This window comes from Hyperolius riggenbachi, chromosome 1 (genome assembly GCF_040937935.1).
Source record: "Hyperolius riggenbachi isolate aHypRig1 chromosome 1, aHypRig1.pri, whole genome shotgun sequence".
Lineage (NCBI taxonomy): Eukaryota > Metazoa > Chordata > Amphibia > Anura > Hyperoliidae > Hyperolius > Hyperolius riggenbachi.
The window spans coordinates 158,256,119-158,275,035 of record NC_090646.1 but is presented as its reverse complement, the minus strand read 5'-3'; positions in this window follow the sequence as shown (position 1 = coordinate 158,275,035).

The following is an 18,917-nucleotide window of genomic DNA, read 5'->3' as shown; positions in this document are numbered from 1 at the left end:
GCTGCAGTTATCAATGAAATTTGTATTTGTCTCCGCCCACTGACCGCTTATGTATTTGGCTGGTGTTGGCTGCTCCCACTTTTCCTAACCCTAACACATAATTAATCAATTACTCAATTACCAAGTTTGTGAGCTTTGCGGTGTTTGGCATCAATAATTTGCATTGGAATGAAACAAATCTGATTGGCTGTTTGTGGCTCCACCCCCTTTCTCAATTTGAACCCCAGTCACCCAATGATCAACTGTACCAGGTTTGAGGCTTGTGCCATTAACAGTGCAAGAATGGCAGAAATGTAAACATTCCCCGTGAAAATCAATAGGTGTATTTTGATTGGCTTTTATCGGCTCCACCCACTTTTCTGAATATTAATCCTAGTCACCCAGCGACCAGCGGTGCAAAGTTTGAGAACCCTGCCATCAACAGTGTATGAATGGCTGCAGTTTCCATTTTCCCAGTTAAATTTGTATTTGTCTCCGCCAACTTTTTGGTTAGGGGAATAAAAAGTATCCTATACTTTATTCCAGGTAATGTACTATGTGTGTGCCAAATTTCATTCAAATCTGTTCAGCCATTTTTGCGTGATTGAGTAACAAACATCCAAACATCCGAACTTTCCCATTTATAATATAAGTAGGATGAATAATGGCCGTAGCTGCAATTAGACTAAAATTTACTGTAGGTGGATTCATATTTAGTGGGTCAAAACAGGTTTACAGCCTTCCTAGTCTCAAAAGCACAACAGCGTACTTAATGGGGTAAAGTAAGAGGAATATGAAGGCTGTTATCTTTTGAACCTTTTGAAAAATACCAAGTTCCTGGCTGTCATTAGTGATGGGCGAACACCTGGATGTTCGGGTTCGGGAAAGTTCGCCGAACATGGCCGAGATGTTCGGCATGTTCGGGCCGAACCCCGAACTTTCCGAACATCCAGCTTTTGGGGGCCATATGGGGTCGCAGGCATAAGGGGGGAGCATGCCCCGATCGCGGGGGGGGTCGGAAATTCCCCCCACCCCCTCCGCTAGCGCTCCCCCCTCTGCCCGCTTCCCCATTCAAAAGTTTAAGCAAAGTACCTGTAGTGGATGGCCTGGCAGTGGGCGGCACTGTGGAGTGAAGAGGAGGAGTCCGGAGAGTGACGAGTTGAGGGAGGCCGGGCAGCGGGCGTGAGGTCAGAGAAAGGGCGGAAGTACCACAAGGGTACTTCTGCTGAACCGCCCGCTGCCCGGCCTCCCTCAACTCGTCACTCTCCGGACTCCTCCTCCTCACTCCACAGTGCCGCCCACTGCCAGGCCATCCACTACAGGTACTTTGCTTAAACTTTTGAATGGGGAAGCGGGCAGAGGGGGGAGCGCTAGCGGAGGGGGTGGGGGGAATTTCCGACCCCCCCCGCGATCGGGACATGCTCCCCCCTTATGCCTGCGACCCCATAGGGGGGCAGTATTCGGCCGAACAGGACCCTGTTCGGCCGAACAGGGGCCCTGTTCGGCCCTGTTCGGCGGCCATTAGAAGTTCGGGGCGAACCCGAACTTAAAAGGCCGAACACCATCAGGTGTTCGGCCGAACGCGAACATCACCCGAACAGGGTGATGTTCTGCAGAACCCGAACAGTGGCGAACACTGTTCGCCCAACACTACTACCCAGTACCTGTTGTGTTTACTTAACCCACCTCATCACTGCATATACCTAGCGTTGTGTTGAGTGAACCCAGCTCACTGCATCTAAGTCTAACTACCTGTTGTGTTGAGTGAGAACCCACCTCACTGCATCTTAAGTACCTTTACTGTTGAGTGAACCCAGCTCACTGCATCTAACTACCTGTTGTGTTGAGTGTGAACCCACCTGGCCACCTCACTGCATCTAACTACCTGTTGTGTTGAGTGAGAACCCACCTCACTGCATCTTAAGTACCTTTACTGTTGAGTGAACCCAGCTCACTGCATCTAACTACCTGTTGTGTTGAGTGTGAACCCACCTGGCCACCTCACTGCATCTAACTACCTGTTGTGTTGAGTGAGAACCCACCTCACTGCATCTTAAGTACCTTTACTGTTGAGTGAACCCAGCTCACTGCATCTAACTACCTGTTGTGTTGAGTGTGAACCCACCTGGCCACCTCACTGCATCTAACTACCTGTTGTGTTGAGTGAGAACCCACCTCACTGCATCTTAAGTACCTTTACTGTTGAGTGAACCCAGCTCACTGCATCTAACTACCTGTTGTGTTGAGTGTGAACCCACCTGGCCACCTCACTGCATCTAACTACCTGTTGTGTTGAGTGAGAACCCACCTCACTGCATCTTAAGTACCTTTACTGTTGAGTGAACCCAGCTCACTGCATCTAACTACCTGTTGTGTTGAGTGTAAACCCACCTGGCCACCTCACTGCATCTAACTACCTGTTGTGTTGAGTGAGAACCCACCTCACTGCATCTTAAGTACCTTTACTGTTGAGTGAACTCAGCTCACTGCATCTAACTACCCAGTACCTGTTGTGTTTACTTAACCCACCTCATCACTGCATATACCTAGCCTTGTGTTGAGTGAACCCAGCTCACTGCATCTAACTACCTGTTGTGTTGAGTGTGAACCCACCTGGCCACCTCACTGCATCTAACTACCTGTTGTGTTGAGTGAGAACCCACCTCACTGCATTTAAGTACCTTTACTGTTGAGTGAACCCAGCTCACTGCATCTAACTACCTGTTGTGTTGAGTGTGAACCCACCTGGCCACCTCACTGCATCTAACTACCTGTTGTGTTGAGTGAGAACCCACCTCACTGCATTTAAGTACCTTTACTGTTGAGTGAACCCAGCTCACTGCATCTAATTACCTGTTGTGTTGAGTGTGAACCCACCTGGCCACCTCACTGCATCTAACTACCTGCTGTGTTGAGTGAGAACCCACCTCACTGCATATAGCTAGCATCCCCCCGAGATGGACAAAATGGACAAACCAGGTAGAGGAAGAGGTAGAGGCAGACCCAGAGGAAGGCCACCAGGCACCGGCAGGTCTGTGGCTGTGCGAGGTGGTGTTGCTGTGATTTCATGCGGACCTGCCCCAAAATACAGTGCTCAGAAGAAGGCACGTGCCATCACTTCCCAAAATCGTGAGGAGGTGATTGAGTATTTAACACAGAACACCTCATCTCCCGCAGCCACCAGCGCTACAACAAGCACCACATCCGCTGCATTTGACACTTCGCAGGAGTTATTTGGTGGTGAAATCACTGATTCCCAGCCATTACTGCAACAACAACAAGATGGCGCAGGTACACCACCTCATACGTCTGAGTTAGGTGGCGATAGTATGGACGTAACGTGTGTGGATGGGGATGATGGTGGACCACCTGAAGTTGGTGCACTTGAGGAGGTGTCTGAGGAAAGCGCAGCTGGCCAGGAGGATTATGATGACGATTATATGGATACCACATATGTTCCCGGTAGAGGAGATGACCAGGGGGACAGTTCAGAGGAGGAGTCAGAGAGGAGTAGGAGGAGACGACCCCATGATAGAAGCAGAGGGAGCTCGTCCTCAGAAACAGCTGGGGGCAGTGTCCGGTGCCATGTATCGCCAGCTATGGCCAGGGAGCACACATGCCCTTCAACGTCAGCTGCTGCTGATACCACCGTAGCGCCATCACCCCAGGGGGGCTCAGCGGTTTGGAAATTTTTTCACGTGTGTGTCTCAGATCGGAGCAAAGCCATCTGTTGTCTCTGCCAGCAAAAATTGAGCCGTGGAAAGGCCAACTCTCACGTAGGGACAAGTGCCTTACGAAGGCACCTGGAGAGAAGGCACAAACAGCTATGGCAAGAACACCTGAGTAAAAGCAGCATTCTTCAAAAGACAAGCCAAACTCCTTCTCCTCTTCCTCCTTCAGGTGCATCGTCTTCATCCACTTTCTCCCTTGCACCTTCACAGCCACCCTCCTCCACACCGCCTCTTCCCTTGAGCGGTTCCTTCTCCTCTGCCCACAGCAGTACCCAGCTGTCCGTGAAGGAAGTATTTGAGCGGAAGAAGCAAATGTCTGCCAGTCACCCTCTTGCCCGGCGTCTGACAGCTGGCGTGGCGGAACTATTAGCTCGCCAGCTATTACCATACAAGCTGGTGGAGTCGGAGGCTTTCCGTAAGTTTGTGGCCATTGGTACACCGCAGTGGAAGATACCAGGCCGCAATTATTTTTCTCAAAAGGCCATACCCAAACTGTACCGTGCAGTTGAGAGGCAAGTGGTGTCATCTCTGGCACACAGCGTTGGGTCAAGGGTCCACCTGACCACGGATGCCTGGTCTGCCAAGCACGGGCAGGGCCACTACATTACATACACAGCCCATTGGGTCAACCTGGAGACCGATGGCAGCAAGCAGGGAGTACGTGGCTGCGCAGAGGACCGACTTGTCACACCTCCACGGCTTGCAGGCAGGCCTCCAGCCACCTCCTCTCCACCTGCTATCACCGCTTCGCTGTCGTCATCCTCCTCCTCCTCCTCCTTGGCTGGTGCCGCCATCTCCTCCCCAGCTACACAGCCCCAGCACCCCAGGGCCTATGCTGCATGCCAGGTGCGACGGTGTCATGCAGTGTTAGACATGTCTTGCCTGAAAGCGGAGAGTCACACTGGAGCAGCTTTCCTGGCTGCTCTTAACAAACAGGTGGAGCAATGGCTGACCCCGCACAAGCTTGAGATCGGCAACGTGGTGTGTGACAACGGCAGCAATCTCATTGCTGCGTTGAATTTGGGAAAGCTGACACACATACCCTGCATGGCACATGTGCTTAATCTGGTCGTGCAAAGATTTGTGTCCAAGTACCCAGGCTTAGAGGACGTCCTGAAGCAGGCCAGGAAGTTGTGTGGGCATTTCAGGCGCTCTTACAAGGCCATGGCACGCTTTGCAGAGATTCAGCGTAGAAACAACTTGCCGGTGAGACGCCTGACTTGCGATAGCCCGACTCGCTGGAATTCCACCCTGCTGATGTTCTCTCGCCTGCTAGACCAAGAGAAAGCCGTCACCCAGTACCTGTATCATTACAGTACAAGGACACAATCTGGGAGGATGGGGATGTTGTGGCCCAACAACTGGACACTGATGCGAAATGCAAGCAGGGTCATGGAGCCCTTTGAGGAGGTGACCAAACTGGTGAGTCGCGATGAGGGCACCATCAGCGACTTGATCCCCTACGCCTACTTCCTGGAGCGTGCCGTGCGTAGAGTGGTGGATACAGCTGTGGAGGAGCGTGAACAAGAAGAGTTAGGGCAGCAGGATTCATTGGAGCCATTTACACACGAACCCGATGTTTCCACAACGCCGGCGGCAGCACAGAGGGGGGAGGAGGAGCAAGAAGAGGAGTCGTGTGGGGAAGGAGAGGAGTCAGACTCTGATGATGGTGATGATGAGGAAGGTGTTTTTGTGGAGGAGGAAGAGGCGGCGGAAGGAGAACAACCGCGGCAGCCATCACAGGGGGCTTCTGCTGCTCCACGTTCCCGTGGTATTGTTCGTGGCTGGGGGTAGTGTTGGGCGAACATCTAGATGTTCGGGTTCGGGCCGAACAGGCCGAACATGGCCGCGATGTTCGGGTGTTCGACCCGAACTCCGAACATAATGGAAGTCAATGGGGACCCGAACTTTTGTGGTTTGTAAAGCCTCCTTACATGCTACATACCCCAAATTTACAGGGTATGTGCACCTTGGGAGTGGGTACAAGAGGAAAAAAAATTTAGCAAAAAGAGCTTATAGTTTTTGAGAAAATCGATTTTAAAGTTTCAAAGGGAAAACTGTCTTTTAAATGCGGGAAATGTCTGTTTTCTTTGCACAGGTAACATGCTTTTTGTCGGCATGCAGTCATAAATGTAATACATATAAGAGGTTCCAGGAAAAGGGACCGGTAATGCTAACCCAGCAGCAGCACACGTGATGGAACAGGAGGAGGGTGGCGCAGGAGGAGAAGGCCACGCTTTGTGAGACACAACAACCCAGGCCTTGCATGAGGACAAAAAGCGTGCGGATAGCATGCTTTGTACCGCCATGTAGTCATAAATGTAATAAAGATAAGAGGTTCCATAAACAGGGACCGGCAACGGTAACCCAGCAGCAGCAGCAGCAGCAGCAGCACACGTGATGGAACAGGAGGAGGCGCAGGAGGAGAAGGCCACGCTTTGTGAGACACAACAACCCAGGCCTTGCATGAGGACAAAAAGCGTGCGGATAGCATGCTTTGTACCGCCATGTAGTCATAAATGTAATAAAGATAAGAGGTTCCATAAACAGGGACCGGCAACGGTAACCCAGCAGCAGCAGCAGCAGCAGCAGCACACGTGATGGAACAGGAGGAGGCGCAGGAGGAGAAGGCCACGCTTTGTGAGACACAACAACCCAGGCCTTGCATGAGGACAAAAAGCGTGCGGATATAGCAGCAATGCTTTTTGCCGCCATGCAGTCATAAATGTAATACAGATGAGAGGTTCAATAAACAGGGACCGGAAACGCTAAACCATCCCAGATGTTCATCGGTCATGTTACTTGGTTGGGGTCCAGGAGTGTTGCGTAGTCGTTTCCAATCCAGGATTGATTCATTTTAATTTGAGTCAGACGGTCTGCATTTTCTGTGGAGAGGCGGATACGCCGATCTGTGATGATGCCTCCGGCAGCACTGAAACAGCGTTCCGACATAACGCTGGCTGCCGGGCAAGCCAGCACCTCTATTGCGTACATTGCCAGTTCGTGCCAGGTGTCTAGCTTCATGCCCGGTTTCAGGTCCAGCGGTGCCAGCCACAAATCCGTCTGTTCCTTTATTCCCCTCCAAATTTCCTCCCCTGTGTGCTGCTTATCCCCAAGGCAGATCAGCTTCAGCAACGCTTGCTGACGCATGCCAACAGCTGTGCTGCACTGCTTCCACGATCCTACTGCTGCTGGTGCTGGGTTAGCATTTCCGGATGAGGTACAGCTTTGAGATGCGTTGGAGGAGAAGGAGTCAGAGAGGTAGGTGCTGCTGTTGTTATCCAGCTGTTTGCGGCGTGGGCAACACCCGCGCCGTAGCAGGTGAGGAATCGCTGCCAGGCTCCACAAGGTTCACCCAGTGCGCGGTAAGGGAGATGTATCGACCCTGGCCGAACGCACTCGTCCAGGTGTCAGTGGTGAGGTGAACCTTGCAGGCAACGGCATTCTTCAAGCTTCGGGTTATTTAGCTGACCACGTGCTCATGCAACTCAGGCACTGCAGAGCGCGCAAAGTGGTAGCGGCTGGGAACCACGTAACGTGGGATGGCCACTGACATCATGCCCTTGAAGCTGTTTGTCTCCACCACTCGATATGGCAGCATTTCGCAGGCCAGAAGCTTGGCTATGCTGGCTGGCTGTTACTGCCACGGCCCGGGGGTCATTTGCTGGCAATTTCCTCTTGTGCTCAAACATCTCAGAGACAGACAACTCAACCGTAGCGCTGCACACCGAAGGGCTGTTGGTTGTTGTGTTTGATGAACACTGGGAGACCTCAAGAGCACTAGTCCGGAAAGTGACAGTGTCAGCATCGTCTGATGTTTGTGAATGTTGTGAACCACGCAATGGCTGGGCTACTGCTGCTGCTGAGGCGGGTCTGGTGGTGAGTCTGGTGAACCCAAGGGAGGCAGTGTTGCTGGTGGTACCCTGTCCTGCCGCGTTTGCCCACAGAGTGGGATGTTTGGATAGAATGTGGCGGCTCATGCTGGTGGTGGAGAGGTTGTTAATACTTTTCCCCCTGCTCAGGCGGGTCTTGCACACCTTGCAAATCGCCATGGTAACATCCTCAGTGCAGTCTTCAAAGAAAGCCCAGACTTTAACTGGCTGAGGACTCGGACCTCGTGCGTGATGTGCTGGTGCTGCTTAACCCACTGCTGGACGCTTGAGAGGTCATCCAAGTAATTATCTGGTCCTGTTCTTTTGGATCTGTGAGGGTTGTTGTCCTGGACAACATGGGCAGTATTGAGTGGGTTTTCTTGGGTGCTCCCCTGTGGCCTGTACGTGAACCGTCAGGGGAAACACCTCTTCCCTTGCCCCTCCCTCTTTCACCGGATTTCTTCCTCATTTCACTTATCCTTAAAGTACACGCTGACTGGCAGCAGTACAGTGGCAGTACAGAAATGCTATACAGTGGTGGGTGAGCGGTGTACCACTATTGTCAGCAGTGACACAGAGCACAATGCTATACAGTGGCGGGTGAGCGGTGTACTACTGTTCCCAGCAGACACAGAGTGGAAGTAAACACAATGCTATATAGTGTGGCTGAGCCGTGTACACAGAGTGGCATTAAACACAATGCTATATAGTCTGCTATATAGTCACCCCGAACAGGGTGATGTTCTGCAGAACCCAAACAGTGGCAAACACTGTTCGCCCAACACTACTGGGAGGGAACGCAGATTTTAGTACCTAAACACACGATACAACATGTTTTCCGGGGTCGGACTCTGAGGCACATACAGATGGTCCCGATCATCATCCTCATCATACAACTCTTCTCCTGAGTCTGACCCACCCACCACCTCTGCCACCCCAACATCCCCAGACACAGACCCCTCATCGTCCTCAACATTAACTTGGGATGCTGGCCTGAGCCAGACCTCCTCCTCCACATCAGGCCCCATCATCTCCTCAATGGCAGCCCTCATTAATCGCTCTGGCGACGGACTGATGGACACAACGTTCTCCTCCGGGGAGGGCTGCTGCTGACCACTGGCTGCTGGGGTGGATGTTATAGCTTGCGTGGGGCGTTGGCTGTTGCTGTTGTTGGGAGTGCTGCTCACAGCGGAGGTCTCTGGGGAACTCATGTTGAGCTCATATAGTGGTTGACGGTGAGTGGAGTATTACTGATCCCAGCAATATACACACTGACTGGCAGAGTACGCAATGCTATATAGTGTGGCTGAGCGGTGTACACAGAGTGGCAGTAAACACAATGCTATATAGTCTGGCTGAGCGAGCGGTGTACTACTGTTCCCAGCAGAATCAGAGTGGCAGTAAACAATGGTATATAGTCTGGCTGAGCGGTGTACACAGAGTGTCAGTAAACAATGGTATATAGTCTGGCTGAGCGAGCGGTGTACTACTGTTCCCAGCAGAATCAGAGTGGCAGTAAACAATGGTATATAGTCTGGCTGAGCGAGCGGTGTACTACTGTTCCCAGCAGAATCAGAGTGGCAGTAAACAATGGTATATAGTCTGGCTGAGCGGTGTACACAGAGTGTCAGTAAACAATGGTATATAGTCTGGCTGAGCGAGCGGTGTACTACTGTTCCCAGCAGAATCAGAGTGGCAGTAAACAATGGTATATAGTCTGGCTGAGCGGTGTACACAGAGTGTCAGTAAACAATGGTATATAGTCTGGCTGAGCGGTGTACACACAATGCTATATAGTCTGCTATATAGTGTCAGTAAACAATGGTATAGAGTCTGGCTGAGCGAGCGGTGTACTACTGTTCCCAGCAGAATCAGAGTGGCAGTAAACAATGGTATATAGTCTGGCTGAGCGGTGTACACAGAGTTTCAGTAAACAATGGTATATAGTCTGGCTGAGCGGTGTACACAGAGTGTCAGTAAACAATGGTATATAGTCTGGCTGAGCGGTGTACACAGAGTGGCAGTAAACACAATGCTATATAGTCTGGCTGAGCGAGCGGTGTACTACTGTTCCCAGCAGAATCAGAGTGGCAGTAAACAATGGTATATAGTCTGGCTGAGCGGTGTACACAGAGTGTCAGTAAACAATGGTATATAGTCTGGCTGAGCGGTGTACACAGAGTGTCAGTAAACAATGGTATATAGTCTGGCTGAGCGGTGTACACAGAGTGGCAGTAAACACAATGCTATATACTCTGGCTGAGCGAGCGGTGTACTACTGTTCCCAGCAGACACAGAACAGTAAACAGAATGCTATATAGTGTGGCTGAGCGAGCGGTGTACCACTATTCCCAGCAGACACAGAACAGTAAACAGAATGCTATATAGTGTGGCTGAGCGAGCGGTGTACCACTATTCCCAGCAGACACAGAACAGTAAACAGAATGCTATATAGTGTGGCTGAGCGAGCGGTGTACCACTATTCCAAACAGACACAGAACAGTGAACAGAATGCTATATAGTGTGGCTGAGCGAGCGGTGTACCACTATTCCCAGCAGACACAGAGTGGCAGTAAACAGAATGCTATATAGTGTGGCTGAGCGAGGTACACAGAGTGGCAGTAAACAGAATGCTATATAGTGTGGCTGAGCAAGCGGTGTACTACTATTCCCAGCAGACACAGAGTGGCAGTAAACAGAATGCTATATAGTGTGGCTGAGCGAGGTACACAGAGTGGCAGTAAACAGAATGCTATATAGTGTGGCTGAGCAAGCGGTGTACTACTGTTCCCAGCAGTGACACAATGACAGGGGGGACCCTGGCTAGCGTGGCTGGAGCGCGAACTACCCTGCCTGCCTACCCAAAGCTAAACCCACAGACAAATGGCGGAGATATGACGTGGTTCGGGTATTTATTTACCCGAACCACGTGACCGTTCGGCCAATCAGAGCGCGTTCGGGTCCGAACCACGTGACCCGTTCGGCCAATCACAGCGCTAGCCGAACGTTCGGGGAACGTTCGGTCATGCGCTCTTAGTTCGGCCATGTGGCCGAACGGTTTGGCCGAGCACCGTCAGGTGTTCGGCCGAACTCGAACATCACCCGAACAGGGTGATGTTCTGCAGAACCCGAACAGTGGCGAACACTGTTCGCCCAACACTAGCTGTCATGGGGATGGTGCACTCTCAATGCATTGTGCTAAATAAAGGCTATTTTACAGTTGTGCATATACAAGGAGCTAGTGAACCCCCAATTAGTGTTAACCTTATATAATCTTAAAATTATTTTACTCTTTTAGACTCCTCTTGAAAAGTCATAGTACTTCCTTTCAGACCAGTGAACACATTGAAAATTGACCTTTGGAGGAATCCTGCAGGACAGCAACGACAGTGGACCCCTAGGCCCTACAGCAGTTACCTTTTATTTAGCAAACACAGGCAGGCACTGGAGTAAGAGACCCAAAGCTCCATACTCATCCGGGGTCTTCGGTTGAGGATACATTAAAAGTAAAATATCTATGGCGGTTCACATTTAAAGCAAAATATCTATGAACATTCTCATTTATTTAGGTCATGTTATATAAAAATTATGAAAAGAACACAGTTTGGAGTTCCATAAAATGTTGTATTAGATGCATAAGAACACAAAGGCATCAGCAATGGCTTGCTCTCATTCCCATTGCCTATTATTGAAGAGTAAATACAATGCAAAGCACCGAAATGCACGCTGTGCTTTTCAAAGGACATGGCACCAAAACATGTGCAGTGTCAATGGTGACATGGGCTTTCTATGAAATAGTGCATGTCAATGCATTTCACATAATGGATGCATTTGGGGAACCACACAGGAATATGTATATTGAGACTGAGCCCTTAATGGTCACTGCATCCAATACACCATTGTGCTCATATCCAAAAAAGGTGCAGGCATCAAACCAAACCAAACCTAGTTAGAAACTTTACTTTTTTAAGCAGTATTTTGTATTAACCAGAAACCATATGAAAATTACAGTTAAATAATGGTCCCAAATGTCTTTTTGTAAATTATCAGAACACCAAAATAGCCCAGCAGTGTGAATTATTTCTATAAGATCAAGGCAAAAACAGTAAGCTCATAAAACAGATAGAACTAATTATGTAGAGGAGACATAAAATGACTGGGTGAAGCATGCTTTCTATTCGTGAACACATCATTAAAACTTTAAGACACACTATCAAATTCTACATTTTAATACTCTCCTCAACAGCATGTAACCCTCCCAACAAGAAAATCAGAATGTTTAATGGTCCTGCTTGTCACACTGTTTTATATGTCTGCTGCTCCAGCAGATGTTGATGTTTTTCCTTGCGGACACTTTTTCATCAGTATAGACACTTAAATCAAGGACAAGCTGCTAAACGGAAGTCTAGATGATGCTGAAATCCAGCTTTTACCATGCAAACAATATAAAACTCAAAATATTACCTATAGAAACAAATGCTATGTACTTGATATTGACAACAAGGCATCCGCTCTTCTTATTAGTTCAACTATTTCCAGAACTGGGGGCGGATCATTTAACACGAAAGTATGTTATAGAGGAACTGTAACCAAGGATTGAACGTCATCCCAATCAGTAGCTGATACCACTCTCTTCCCATGAGAAATCTTTACCTTTTCTCGAATAGATCATCAGGGATGTCTGTATTGCTGATATTGTGATGAAACCCCTCCCACAGTGTGATGTCAGCACCAGGGTCCTGACATCACACTGTGGGAGCATTGTTGCATTGTGGGAAATACGGCTGCTTCCAACTGCCAAACACCAGTATCTCTCTTTGCATATGTCTATCTGTAAAAAACAACTTTTTAGCTTATTGCATTGTTAGGGTGTGTGGTTAGAAAAAATGGCAGTGGGTGCTGTCTTACGAATATCAATAATTTCTTGATCAGTCTTCTATTTTTTTAGCTTCCCACTTTGCAATATATTTATTTCTTTTTCCCCTTTTTGCTTAATTTCCTCTTTAAAGTTAATCTGTACAGTCTAACATATTTATCAAGGTATACTATATCATTACATATTATGAGTTAATTTTATGTGCACTAACCCGCAGTAAACTTTATGTATCCAACATATGTAAAGCTTACCAGTCATTACATCATCTACATAGCCCCTTATATAAACGGCATAACTCATGTTATACATTCAGCGCAGACATTGCCTGTCATGCAAGCAACATACTGTAAGCGTACCATGTATAATACAAGTACAGGTAGTCTCTGACTTACGAAGGCCCATCTTACGAACAACTTCCCGATACGAAGGCCCGTTCTGTGGGAACAAGTCAAAAACATTCTCTCAAAAAGGCCTTGCAGTTTTTGATAAAATGTATTATATAGCGAGTACCGAGTTCTGCATACACATTGTATACATTTTAAAGAAAACCTGTGAACCAGCGCCAGAACCCTCTTGAAGTTTGCATGGATCATGTGAAATCAACTCAAAGTTATAATTATAATTACATATAATCGTAATTGTGAAATGTTACGTGGAATTTTGTGGTAGCGAAATTAGCACGTTATGATCATTACTAGGATAGAAGGTGGCACAAAGGAGGAAAGAAGGGCAGAGGTGATACAGAGGGACACAGTGGAGGCAGACGTGGAAAAGAGGTGGAGTGACGGAACACTGAGGGAACAGGAGGACAGAGATAACACAGTGAGGGGGGAGGGCAGAGGTGGTACAGGAGGGACACTGAAGGCACAGGGGGGCACAGAGAAGGTACAGGGAACAGAGATCGCACCGTGTTCTGACTTGAGATCAGATTCAGGTGAAGAAGGAACCTACAGTCCCTATCTGGTTCGTTAACTGGGGACTGTAACATATTATGTATTTTTCATAAACTTCGTAGACTTTATCCAGACCTGTAGAGGAGAGAAAAAACACACAGGGACACCGGGAACCAAACCTCCTGTAATATAGTAAGGACTGGAGGTATAGGTATAAGCAGTCACGACTACATAGTGCACATGCACAGAGCACTCCCAGTGGGAGGCGTGCAACCAAGGCCTGCACACTGCTCGCCGACCCTCCCAAACAGAAAGTGACTTCAGAAGGGAGTTACAGCATAACGGGGCTGGATGGAGAATAACAGGGGGAGCAGTGGGCATTATGATCGTTTTCTAAACATGCCCACTCCCCCCGTTTTGAAATTGAGGGAAAGCTTAGGTATCCTTTCAATAGAGGCACTCAGTATAGACAGCTGTGTTGATAGGAAATGAATTAAAGGTAAGCTTATAAAAAGGATGCACAACAACTTAAGAATATGGTGCTTTGTGAATAAAAATAACAATAACAATGAAAGCTTCTGCATCCATGGTCTGCAAATAATAGCCTTACCTAAGAGTTGTGTTTTGGATGGTGTAATATTAGGTCAGGGGATAGAAGTGCACACAAGGATTACATACAAAGCTTCATGCTCCAGCTGCTTGAAACTATAAGAGCTCTGCTGCCTCCTTATATCTCCTTACAGGAGGAAAACCAGCAATTCAACATATTTACTTCACTGTTCAGAGGAGCTTCTACAGATTTCTGTAAACAAGTATGTACAAGTATCCTTTGAGAGTATCCTTTGTGTAAGTACAAATATCCTTTGAGAGAGTATAAAAAATTAAAAAAAAGTGATTCGGATACTTTTAAGTAGAAAACCCCATTTTTTTTTAACAAATTTTGTATTGTTTTAAATCACAAGAAACAAGAACAAAGGTACATTGACCCAGTAAGGATCTGTATAGTACAAAAATTACAGCCATATACAAATAGATGCAGAATACAATCATATAGCATCAACCGATATATACATCGTGAATCTTCAGATATATATCCACATTATATATGCAAACAACAGTAAGACTGTAGTTTAGATGAGAAACTGAAATGCACAGTCATAAGTACATAATACAACGTTTATAGTATATTTAGCATTGTTTACCATTTGCGATCAGTCATGCAAAATATGCAGCAGATACTTTTGTTGGGCTTCAGAGAAGGTAGGTATAAGAAAAAAAAGAAAAGATAAGAAAAGATAAGAAAGAAAGAGTAGAAGGAGGTGAGCTCTCCAGTACCCACCACACCCAACACTATTCAAAAAACCCTGCTGTTTATGGTGCAATGATTAAAGTCATCTCAGTGAGAGGGTAGCTATAGGTAGAGTTTAGTCATCAGGGCCAGTAGGAAGGGCATCCACATTGTTATACCATGGGGCCCATATCTTATCAAACCATTGAGGGCAGTTGCGACTTTTGTAAGTTAGGCGGTATAGAGGTAAGGTTTTCAGGACCGTTCTCTTCCATAAGTTAAAGAAGGGAGGTTTGTCTGATTTCCATGTACGTAATATTTCTTTACGAGCATAAAAGCATAAGATTCTTACTAAATATTGCAAATGTTTGTTTGCAGGAGTACCATCTAATAGACCAAGTAGAGCCATTCTAGGAGAAAGTATCAAGTGAGTTTCAAGGATTTCGTTGATTAAGGAATTAATTTCAGAAAACCTCTTTTTCAACAGGTCAAAAAATACTCGGGTCACACTTGCCAAAAATCGCGGGCGTTTGCCTGCGAAAATGCTTATAATGCTTCCCAATGCACTGAGAGGAGCAGTGTGTGGCTTTCCAAATCACGGGAAAAAATGTGTGCGATTCCCCTTTGCCAACAGTCAGCTGATTCGGCCACAGGAAAACGCTGCTGTTTTCCCACGGCCTTAAGTGTGACCCTCCCCGAAGAAATAGGTCAGGATAATATCATCATGCACATGATGTGGAGTTGATGCAGACTCCAGCCTTTCTGAATAGAGGTTAGTAAGTTGATCTCTAATTTATTAGGGATTAAAGACATTATAAAATTTAAATAGTTACATAGTTCGCTTGAAAAAAGACATCCGACCATCAAGTTCAACCAGAAAAAAAACACCATCTTGAACCCGCACATATACCAGTTGATCCAGGGGAAGATGAAAAAACCTTACAAGGTCTAGGCCAATTAGCCTTAAAAGGAAAAAATCCTTTCCAACTCCAGTCCAGATGGCAGTCAGATAAATCCCTGGATCAACTCTCCTGAGAATAGCCTAGTAATTATGGCCATGGACATGGCCGTTTTTAGGTCCGTGCGGGGCGTGCAACCGCCCGGGGCGCTGTGTGGCAGTGAGGAGAAGGGGGCGCAGGCAGAAGTAGGAGTGAAAGATGGTGACGCGCGGTGCAGCCTAAGAAGACCAGCGCGATCACCTCTTAGCTGCACTCCTCCTGGGCGTCCTGTTGCCTTGGCTGCGACGTCAAGTGAACACCACATGACCAGCGTGTGGTGACACTGATGTACAGCAGCGGTACTGCAGCTGTCGGGGTGCCCTAGGAGGAAGATAGGACTTGCTGCGGAGTGTGTGTTTTCCTGCCCAGGTTCCTTCTGCTTCTTCTCTCCTCCTGGACTTCCGAGACTTGTGGCAACAGAGGCAGGTAGTTAGCCCAGCTCTTCCCCTGTCCCTCTTCTGATATGGCTGCTCTCAGTGGGAAGGGGGGAGGCGCAGGTTCCAGCTAGCTGCTGAAGTGAATGATAGTGAGTGTGGTCGGGCAGGGGGCTCATAAGTGCAGGGAAGCTGGGTGGCCAGTAATAACTGACGTGGTGGTGGAAGAGCGGTGGGCAGAGCAAACACACAGGCAGCTGCAGGCATGACACTTGCCTGCAGCTCGATCTGACAGCCTGGCCTGGGATAACTTCCTGCAGAGAGGGTCACAGGCTGCTTCTCCCTTCTCCCCTCCCCCCTGAGAGTCCGAGTCCAGACTGCAAAGCATGGTGTCGGGGGAAGGGGAGAGTGCTCAGCTGAACGGGCAAGATGTGTCTGTGTCTCTGCTGCCTGTGTCCCTGCCTGGCCTGCATGCTGTGAGTAGGTGCCCTGCTTCTGAGTCCTGACAACCCCTCCTCCACCCCACAGCATTAGGGGGCCTATTTGTCCCCTTCTCCTCCATTAAGGTACCACTGCTCCCAGCAAGCCACCCTCCCCTTTCTATAAAGATACCACTGCTCCCAGCAAGCCCCCCTCCCCTCTGTATAAAGGTACCACTGCTCCCAGCAAGCCCCCCTCCCCTTTCTATAAAGGTGCCAGTGCTCCCAGCAAGCCCCCCTCCCCTTTCTATAAAGGTACCAGTGCTCCCAGCAAGCCCCCCTCCCCTTTCTATAATGGTACCACTGCTCCCAGCAAGCCCTCCTCCCCTTTCTATAAAGGTACCAGTGCTCCCAGCAAGCCCCCCTTCTACAGAAGTACAGCTCCCAGCCTATACAGGTACTACAGCTCCCAGCATGACCTTTCCCCCTTCCCTTTATAGATGCATTATACTGTAGCTCCTAGCATGCTCCTTTAATCCATAGAGGCACTACAGATCCCAGCATGCTTCTCCGTATAGTATTGTGATTTCCTTCAGGGCCCCAGAGCCGGCTAGGGAAACACTCTGAAGGCGCGCTCCTCTGAGTTTTTCTCTTTAAATCTTCACATGTGCCTCATGAGGCACCCACAAGGATGAAGCACACAGAGGAGCAAGCCAGCCGGACAGGTGAGTGCGCTCCCCTGAAAATGTTCTGCAGGGGTCCCAGGTGACCACATTTCACATTGGAGGAGGAACACTGCTGTGAACGCTGGTTTATTAATACAAAAGTATAAAATCACAGTGCAGTCTAGCAAACATGGGGAAAGAGATGAAACATATACCAGAGTGAGAGGAGGCACAAAGCTGGTGATGGGTACTGGATGCCTGACGTCCGTTGTACACTAAATTGCGCTTCTACAGAGGCTACACAACTTAGCGTAACATGGCCGTCAGACATCCTGAACCCACCACCACCATTGTGCCTCCTCTCACTCTGGTATGTCTACCATCTCTTTCTCCATGTTTGCTAGACTGCACTGTGATTTTATACTTTTGTATTAATAAACCAGCGTTCACAGCAGTGCCAGCTTCCCATCTTTTCTATATGTTCTTGGATCTACCTCACTGCTTGAGCGCGCTTGTGAAGCTGCACATGGAGGAGTGCACACTATAGAACCTATCGTGCACAGCCCTACGCATCCGGTGTTTACTGTAGTGCCAACCCAGTACTGCTTCCTTGTTTCTTCCATCACATTGGAGGCGGCCTGAGGAGCCCAGCAGGCATCTCTTGAGGCCCTGAGGGACAATCCAATACTATATGGGAACTGTGTTGCCTCTATGGGAGAGGATGAGCATGCTGGGAGCTGTGGTGTCTCTATGGAGGGAAGGAGTATGCTGAGAGCTGTGGTACTTCTATAATGGGGGGTAGGGCTTGCTGGGAGCGGTGGTGCCTCTATGGAAGGAGAGGATAGTCCATGGGTTTCCTGTATCTCCCTATACCCCACCTTTCCAGTGCTGGGTTCCTCTCTAGTTGAATAGGTTTTTCAGTATGAAAACAAGCGTGAGCAAATGTATCTGTACTGGGCATGCAAGTAAGGTCCATACATGACCAGTAAAATGAAGTGCTTGTGCACAGAGTAAAAAAAGGATTGCACAAGTGCCTTAGTTCTACCAGGTATGTGCAGACCTGACTTGTGCCTGCCCAGTACGGACACGCTTGCTTGCGCTATGAAGAAACCTACGTCAGCAAAGAGGGGCCTAGTACTGGAACAGTGGGATGTAAAAAGCTTTCTTTGGTAGTTTCATGTATTGTTCTTTTTTCTGCTGGTGTGGGGTGGTTGGAATATGTGTTTTGGTGTGTGGGCGGCTGGTGACAGAGGGCCTCGGGTGTTAAAAAGTACAAATCTGGCCCTTGGTGTGTCTTAAAGGGAAAATAAACTGAGAAGGATATGGATGTTTCCTTTTAAGCAATACCAGTTGCCTGGCAGTCATGCTGATCTCTTTGGCTGCAGTAGTGGCTGAATCACACACCTGAAACAAGCATGCAGTTAACCCAGTCTGACTTAAGTCAGAGCACCTGATCTGCATGCTTGTTGAGGGGCTGTGGCTAAAAGTATTAATCTAAAGACACAGTGTCAGCAGGAGAGTCAGGCAACTGGTATTTTTTTTTAAAGGAAAAATCCTAGTCCTTCTCAGTTTAGGTTCCCTTTACAGTGTCCCTCTTTCTCATCTCAAAAAGTTGGGAGGTATGGCTACAGCTTCTAGCATCCCTGGCCCAACACCCATCCCCTTGCAGGCAGGAGCCAATCACCACAAGTGTCGATTTCTCCCCTCACGCAATGCTGTGCTTGCCCACAACACGTCACTGAAGAGGTGGGAACAGTGTCAGCAGCCCAAACTCTTTAGGGCCTGTACATACTAGTGCACTTCTGTCTGTTTTTCAGCAACA